Below are 8502 nucleotides of genomic sequence, written 5' to 3' on the forward strand. Positions count from 1 at the left end.
AGAAAATGATGAGGATGCGAGAAATGTAAGGGATGAAATCGACGAAAATTAAATTTGTAAAAAAAAAAATTTTTTTTTATGCGAGCGAAAGGGTTGAAAATCTCTTAATTTAATTTTTGGGGTACTTTCTCTCCTTCCTTCCCTTTCTCCTCCCTCCCACCTCCCTCCCACCTTCTTCGTTCCTTTTGACCCCCTTCCCCCTCCAGGTTTTCGAAGAATGAAAAAAATCCTTTTTTTTTCTACGTATATACACAATTGATAATTTATTAAAATTTACAACAACCTTTTGTTGTAACAAATTTAAATTTTTTTTTTCAACCCCTAATAATCTTTAATGTGAGTGTGTGTGTGTGTGTGTAAAACAACCCCCTTTTAACTCATTTTCAATATTTAAATTTTTTTCTTTTTCAATTTTCTTTTTTTTCTTTTTTTTACGTTTCAATTTGTTTGAATTTTATGTTTTTTTTTTTTTTTGGACTTTTCCGGGAAAGCGAGAACGGGGGGGGGGGGGAAGGAATAAAAGGATGGAAAAAGGGAAATGAAAAGGGGGGGGGGGTAGGAGGTAAAGTCATAAAAATTTTCAGAGTAGAAAAAATTTTTTTACGATTTTATGCCTAAAAAAAAAAAAACTAAATAAATAAATTTAAAAGTCTAAAAAAAAAAAAAAAAAAAAAACCAAAATCTATTTTCCCTTTTTCCCTTTCTCTCTATCTCTTTCTCTCTCTCTCTCTCTCTCTCTCTCTCTCTCTCTCTCTCTCTGTGTGATAGGATGGTAATAAAAGATAGTAAATAATACAGAAGAGTGTTTGTTGTATTTTAAATATTTATGGATACAAAAAAAAAAAAAAGAAAAAAACGTTTCGGCATTTCGTTTCAGTTTCGACCATTTTTTTTTTTTTTTAGTTTTTGTTTTTCTCCGGTAAATTTTATATTCCAGTTCGTTTAATTTTTTAAGAATGTTTTTCGATCATTGACCAAACGCTTAAGGCACGCACACGCACACAAGCCGAAAGCAAAAAACGTTTTGAAATTTATTAACACGCGTAAATTATAATAATCGTACGTTCCAATCATCATCATCATCATCATTATAAGCTGTCCATTTATTTAAATAAAAATCCCATCATAATTTATGACGTCATTAAAGCCACGTTTTTTTTTAGAAACCCGGAAAACGTTAGACAGAAAAAAAATATCGAGGGGAATCCCCCAGAAAAAAATGAAAAAAAATAATCGAATAAAAGAAAAATTATTGTTATTATTGTTATCATTATCATTATCATTATCATTATCAATATTATTATTATTATTATCATCATTAATCTTTTTTTTTTGTCGTAATTTAATTTTTCCGTATAAACCGGTTAAAACTAATTCCACGTTTGATTGAACAACTCGTTAACAAAAAAAATAATATTATTTAATTTTTTTTTTTTTTCATTCTCTCGATTTTTTTCGGGAGGGGATAAAGGGGGAGAGGAGGGAAGGGAAGGAAGTAAATCATTCAAAAAAATAACGCTAATATTGTTTGTTCGCTTGCTCGTTCGCTCGTTTGTTTGTTTGTTTGTATTCGCATATATTAACATTTTCTTAATTTAATTTTTTTTTTTTTTTCAATATAAAAATTTTAAACGCGGAGAGTAGGGAGGGGAGGTGGGAGAGGAGTGTGTTGAATAAACAATAAAAGGAAACGCGTGTAACAAATCTATAATAAATTTAAAAACAAACACGACAACAATCAACAACAACCGAAACACAAAACGCGATTTAAAATTTCTTTACTCGAGTGTTTGTTTATCGATCCATTAAAAAATGTTTGCACACGAAAGGTTTTGATTTTTTTTCTCTTTTCTTTTTATCATTATTATTATTTTATCCGTCGGCGAATGAATTGTCTGCTTTGAATTTCATACGGGATTAAAAGGTTAGAGAAAAAAAGAAGGGGGAAAGCGGGGAACGGGGAGAAGAGTATTCGATACGGATAAACTCGAACGAAAAAGAAACAGAAAATTTTTTTTTTTTTTTTGCATTTTAATTCCACCATCGTTGTAATAGTTTTTTTTTTTCCTCCTAACCTTTTGACCCTTTTTTTCGAGGGGGTGAGGGGGAGGGGAAAAAAGGGGTAGGAACGGTAAGAGGAAAAATAAGAGAAAAGGATTGTTTGTTACCCGTAGGATTTTTTATTCGATGTATGCCTGATAATAAAATATTCGCGTAGAATCAAATGGGGGGTAAAAAAAAATTAAACTTATCGGAATAATTGAACGAACGTGTCAATAGATAATCTCTTAACCATTTAATTTTATTTTATTCTCTCTCTCATATTAACTTATTTATTATTATTATTTTACGTGCCAATTGGCAAATTAACAATTAATCTTTTATAATAAATAAAAATATAAATAAAATCGTCGTGGAAGGAGAAAAAAAAAGAGAGAAAAATCAATTTATAACAATTTGATCTCAATAAATAAATTGTCCGTGAATTGAATTATTTTTCTTTTTTTTTTTTTTAGAGAGAGAGAGAGAGAGAAAAATGACCGTTTTTGTTTTAGAAAAGGTTAACTAATTTATTAAAAAATAATGAATAATTTATTGTCCCCCCTTCCCTCCTCGTTTTAATTTTTAAAGGGTGGGTAGAAAGGCTGAAAAAAATTTTGGAAAAAATAAAAATAAACTAAAAAGGTAAGTTAAATTTTCTTTTTTTTTTTTGAAAGAGAAAGATAGAGAATTTGAATTCGAATTCATCTCTCACTCTTTTTCTCACTCTTTCTTTTTCCAGAAAATCCCTACTAACCTTTTATTATTATTATTATTATTATTTTCTTTTTCGGTTTCTTCCATCCTTTTCCAGCAAGAAAAAAAAAAGAAACCCGTAAAATTGCTATCAGTTAAAATTTTTATTCATTTTTTCTTTTTTTCTCGGGACGTTTCAATTTGTTTTTGACCCATTTTGAGTTTGCCGAACCTTTAAAAAAAAAATCTATTGCCACGAATTTTTTTTTTCTTCTGCTTTTTCTTTAAAAAAAAAAAATTTTATTATAGTTAATGGAAAAAATTTTTTTTATTTAAAAGAAAACTTTAAAAAAGGAAAAAAAAAATTTTTTTTTTTTACTGTCTTTTCCCTCCTCTTTTCTCCCTCCCTACCCCTCCGAAAAAAAACCTACGAAGATGACTGTCGTAGTAGTAATAATAATAAAAACAAAATATTATGATAATAATAATAATAATATAACACTACAGAAAAATGGAAAAAGGTCGAAATTTAACGTTGAAGAAAGTGGGAAGAAATGAAAAACTTAAATTTCATGTCGGGTCGAACGAATATGGCCTGTCGGAAAAATTCGTTCTACTACCTTCTTCCTCTACTCCTCCTCCTGTTTCCCCCCGTGCTAAAACTCATTCAAGACCCCCCCCCACAATAAACACAATATCTTATAACAACACAATAGCTTTACAACATTTTTTTCTTCCCTGCCCTCTCGAAAAACCATTGAAAAATAAAAAATTTCTTTGTTCTCCTCCCCGTCCTCGACCAATTCAAATTTTTTTATTAAAATGTTTCCCGGGGGGGGAGGGGAACCATCGGTCTTGAAAAGTCGAAAAAACAAAATGGCGGAAGTAACAAAAAAAAAAAAAATTTTCTTGTTTTCTTTACTCGTCGTAATTTTTATAGTACCTAAGGTACAGGGTGTTCAAAAAAAAAAAAACTTTCACGTCACGCGTTAAACAAACAAGAATTTAAGAAAAACCTTATTCTATTTATTATTTAAATTTAAAACCTTTGTCAACTTACGATTATTCCTACCGTTTCCCCTTTGGAAATTAAAAAAAATTCATGTAGCCCTTATAATAACAATTGTAATAAAATTTATTTTACGGAAAAATCATTCGATTGAAAAAAAAAAAAAAAAAAGAAAAACAGACAAAAAAAAAATTTTTTTCTTTTTTTTATGCCTCCCCACCTCACCCTATTCCTCTCCGTTTTACATTTTTACGGGAAGAACAAATAAATTATTATCATTATCATAATAATTTTTTTCTTATCGTTTGGCATCAGTAAAATTTTCCCTCATTTAAAAAAAAAAAAATTCCTATTGGTCACGTTCGATGAGTTTTAACTTTTCTTTTTTTTGTGTGTGTTTCCGTTACATTTATCTATCTTTTTCTTACAACTTCCGGTATTTTTCTTTTCCTTATTTAAAAAAAAAAAAAAAAAAAAAATAAGAAAAATTTTTAACGGAAACGAAAGTTTAACGAGAAAAACAATTTTTAATTTTTTTTTTTTTTAAATTCTTTTAAATTTTTTTTTTCTTTTCATTTCCGGAATTTTTCCAGGTCTAAAAAGTTTTTTAAACTATTTTTGTAGAAATCTTTTAAAAACAATAAATAAATAAATAAATAATAATGATAATAATAAAAATGTGGAGAAAAGCATTAAAAAAATTCGAAAGAAAAAACTTAAAATGTGAAAATTTCAACACTGGAAAATTGGCACACCTGCCCTTGAAAAAAACCCAAAAAAACCCTTTTTCTCTACCTCTTCCCCCCGACACCTCCCCCCCGAAAAAAAATCAAAAGCGTGAATAATAATAATGATAATGATAAAAAATAAAAAAAATGAAAAAAAAATTATTATTTTTCGTGAATCAGGTCAAAACGAACATTTAAATTTTACAACAAAAGTTAATATCGTGTCAGTAGAGTGAGGGAGAGAGAAAACATAATAATAATAAACAATAAACAACTTCCGGTTTTTTTTTTGAAAACGGTTACAAAAAAATCAATTTAATCAATTTTTCGGAACGTAAAAAAAAAAAAAAAAAAACAGAAAAAAAAAATTTATTTATTTTAAATTTCCTCACTAGAAAAAAAACATGCAACGGCCATTTTGTTTTTTTTTTTCTTCAGTCAAATTCAAAATTTTTAGTTTTTAGTAAAACTTTTTCTCATAATTTACCGACAACGGAATCGAAAACCCTCAATTATGGGAATTTTTTTTTTTTTTATCACAAACTGGAAAAAATGGGCGTAAAAACATTTTTTTTTTTTCAAAGGAATAAAAAAAAGAAACCGGAAGTATAGAAACGCATAAAATTTTTTTTTGTATGTATTATTATTATTATTATTATTATTATTATTATTATTATTATTATTATTATTATTATTATTATTATTTTCGGTTAAGAGTAAATAAATAGGAAAAAAGGTCATTCGCGAATGTTGTCATTAAATAAAATTCCTTCGCATACTTTTTCGATAAAAAAAAATAAAAAAATTTTTTTCTCCAAAACATTTTTCGATTAATTTTCTCCAGCATCAAACATCCGACAAAATTTTTCATCTCTTTCTCTCTCTCTCTCTCTCTTCACTCTTCTCTCTCTCTCTCTCGCCTCACATTGAAAAATTCTTTTCGAAAAAATGTGTCCGGAACGAAAGAAAAAAAAAAAAGAAAAAAATTTTTTTTTTTTTTTTTAATTTCGAAAATTTTCTTCTCCCACGAGGGAAAATTTAAAGAGCCCCCTTCCCCCGTAAAATAAATGATCGGGTCTTCATCTCTTTCCCTCCTATTCCTAAACGCTACGGAATGGTAGCAGGGAATAAGGGTAAAGGGAGAGAGGGGGAAAAAAGAAAAAATAAAAATAAGAAGAAAAAAAAAAAAAAAGAAAATTTTCAAATATCGAAAATTCCAATATGATTTATTATTATTATTATTATTTCTTTTTTCTAAAACAATATCATCGAATAATGGCCAAAAACCGGTTTTTATTTATTTATTTATTTTCTTTTTATATTTTACTCAAAAAATATATATTTAAACGTTGGAGAAAAAAAAAAAAATTTTTGTATGAAAATCCGGTGGTAAAATTAAAAGACGGCGGCGGCGGTAGCGGCAAACGGTAAACGTGGCAGCAGCAATTGTGGCGGCTCATTCACGCATTCTATGGGAAAAGAAATCTAACCGAACCGATCAGAGAAAATAAATTAGTTTTTTTTTTTTTTTTTGTTACCCTTAATTTATTACCCTTTTTTTATCTCAATAATTTCTTTTCAAATTAAACTGAAAATATCTCTACTATTCTATTTCATCATTTTGTAATTAATTCTTTAGACGTTAAGAGATACATATATACACGTACACAACGATTGTGGTTTTTTTTTTAGGAGAGAGAAAGAGAGAGAGTAAAGGGAGAAAATTACATTGAATAAATAAATAGATTACGTTGTGTGTGTGTGTGTGAGAGAGAGAGAGAGGGGAAAATGTTTGAAGGGATGATAAAAATATAGAGAAAAAAAAACAATTAACTTTGTTCTCTGTCGTTTTATTTTTTATTTTTTTTTACGTTTGTACATTTTCGTGTCGTATTGAAAATGCTGTTGGAATGAAAAATAATAATAATAATATTTTCAAATTCTATTGTATTTATTTTTTAATTTTAAATTTACTTTTTCACAAAAACAAAAACAAAAAAAAAAATAAAACTCGCTCATTTTTCGTACTGAATAATTTGAGTTATGCTGCTTTTTAACGCATCGCATTTAAACGCTCGTTTAATTTTAAGGCGTATTTTTTTTTTCTTTAAATTATTTATTATTATTATTATTATTATTATTATTATTATTATTATTAAATAAAACTTTTATTAATTCTTTAATAAAAAAAAAAAAAGTTTTTTAAAACTACACACGACATTATTAATAATAAACATTTAAAAATAAAAATAAAAATTTTTTTGCCAACTGTAGAAAAAAAAACTGAAATCCAACAACGAAAACGTCACGTTCAATTATTAATAATAAATTATTAAATATGATTTAATAAGTGCTTTTAATTAATCACAAAGTTAATTCAATTTATTAATATATATATAAAATAAAATAAAATAAAAAAAAAAGGAAAAAAAAGAAAAACAATTTTTTTTTATTGCTCTTTCTTTCTTTTTTATTTTTTTTCATATAAAAATAAATAAAAAAAAAAAAATATATATATATATGAAAGAGAAAATAGGAAAAGAAAAAATGAAAAGGAAAACATAAGAATGTCTTTTTGAATGAGTTTTTTTCTTTTATTCCTTCTCAATATCAATGAAGAAGAAAAAGAAAAAGGAGGAGGGGAGGAGGAGAGGAGGAGGAAAAAAAAGAACACTTAGCTAATAGCATTTGTTTTTGTTGTTATTATTACTATTATTATTATTATTATTAATATTATTAATATTATTATTATTATTATTATTATTATTAAAGTAACGAAAACTCTTAATTAAATAACAAGGATTAACATTAAAAATCCAAATAAATGTGGGGGCGAGGGTGGGAAATAAATAAAAATTATTTTTTTATTTTTAAATTCGTCATTTAAAATCAATCCCTTTTCCCTTTTCCTTTTTCCATTTTCCGCCATTTTATTAATTCATTAATTAAATTATTAAAACAAAAATAAATAAATAAATAAATACGGTTCTTTTTACGCGCCAAAATATTTTGAAAAAAACTCTACGCAAATAAAATAAATTGTAAATCCTATGTGACGTCACGTAAACATAAAAAAAAAAAAAAACAAACATGGCGTAAAACGTTTAAATTGATATAAAAAACAAAAACCGTTTATTTATTTATTTATTAATGTCGTACCTGATTTTTACGATAACTACGATAATAAAATAAAAAAAAAAAGATTTAACGGTCTTTTTACACAAGAAGACAAAAAAAACAAACAAAATTCACACACGACATTTTATTAACAATTTAATAAAAAAAAAAAATAGTTTAAATAATAATAATGATAATAAAAAAAGAAAAACTAGTGGAATTTTACAACACGCGTGGGAGCAGTTAATGCCACGTACAGGTTAAATACACGTTAGTACAAAAATTATATTTAAATCCGCGGCGCGCATTACAAAACGCGACAACGACGCAAATTTCCTTCTTTTCCCTTTCTCCCTCCTCACGAAATGACGTCATCATATTTTCCATTATTATTACTTTTATTAATTATTAACGCAAAAATAAAAAGTAAATTTATTTTCCTTATCCCTCGTTTTATTACGTCACGATTACGTCACTATTTAAAATCCAGATGTAAAATTTAAATAATCATTTTTAAAAATCAAATTTTCACAGATTGGGGAGCGCTACTCGCACCCGGTATCCCACGGGACGGGTTACAATGTTTACAAATACTCGATAATAATAATGATAATGATAATAATAATAATGGTAATAATGATAATAAAAAAAAGAAAATTTCGTTCGATTTATTCGCGATAAATTTTAATTTTATTTTAAATTTAAAAAAAAACAAAATTGAAACTTATTATTATTATTATTATCGTCATTCTCTCTATACAAATTTATTACTCTTATAGTTTAATATAAAATCTAATAAAAGGGGGGACTAGGGAGTCAAGGGGGAAGGGCGTTCGCTGCAAGAAAGCAACAACAATAATAATATTAATAACAATAAATAAAATTAGAAGAAACGGAAAAAGAACAAAAATA

This window comes from Pediculus humanus, genomic scaffold, assembly GCF_000006295.1.
Source record: "Pediculus humanus corporis 1103172108279 genomic scaffold, whole genome shotgun sequence".
Lineage (NCBI taxonomy): Eukaryota > Metazoa > Arthropoda > Insecta > Psocodea > Pediculidae > Pediculus > Pediculus humanus.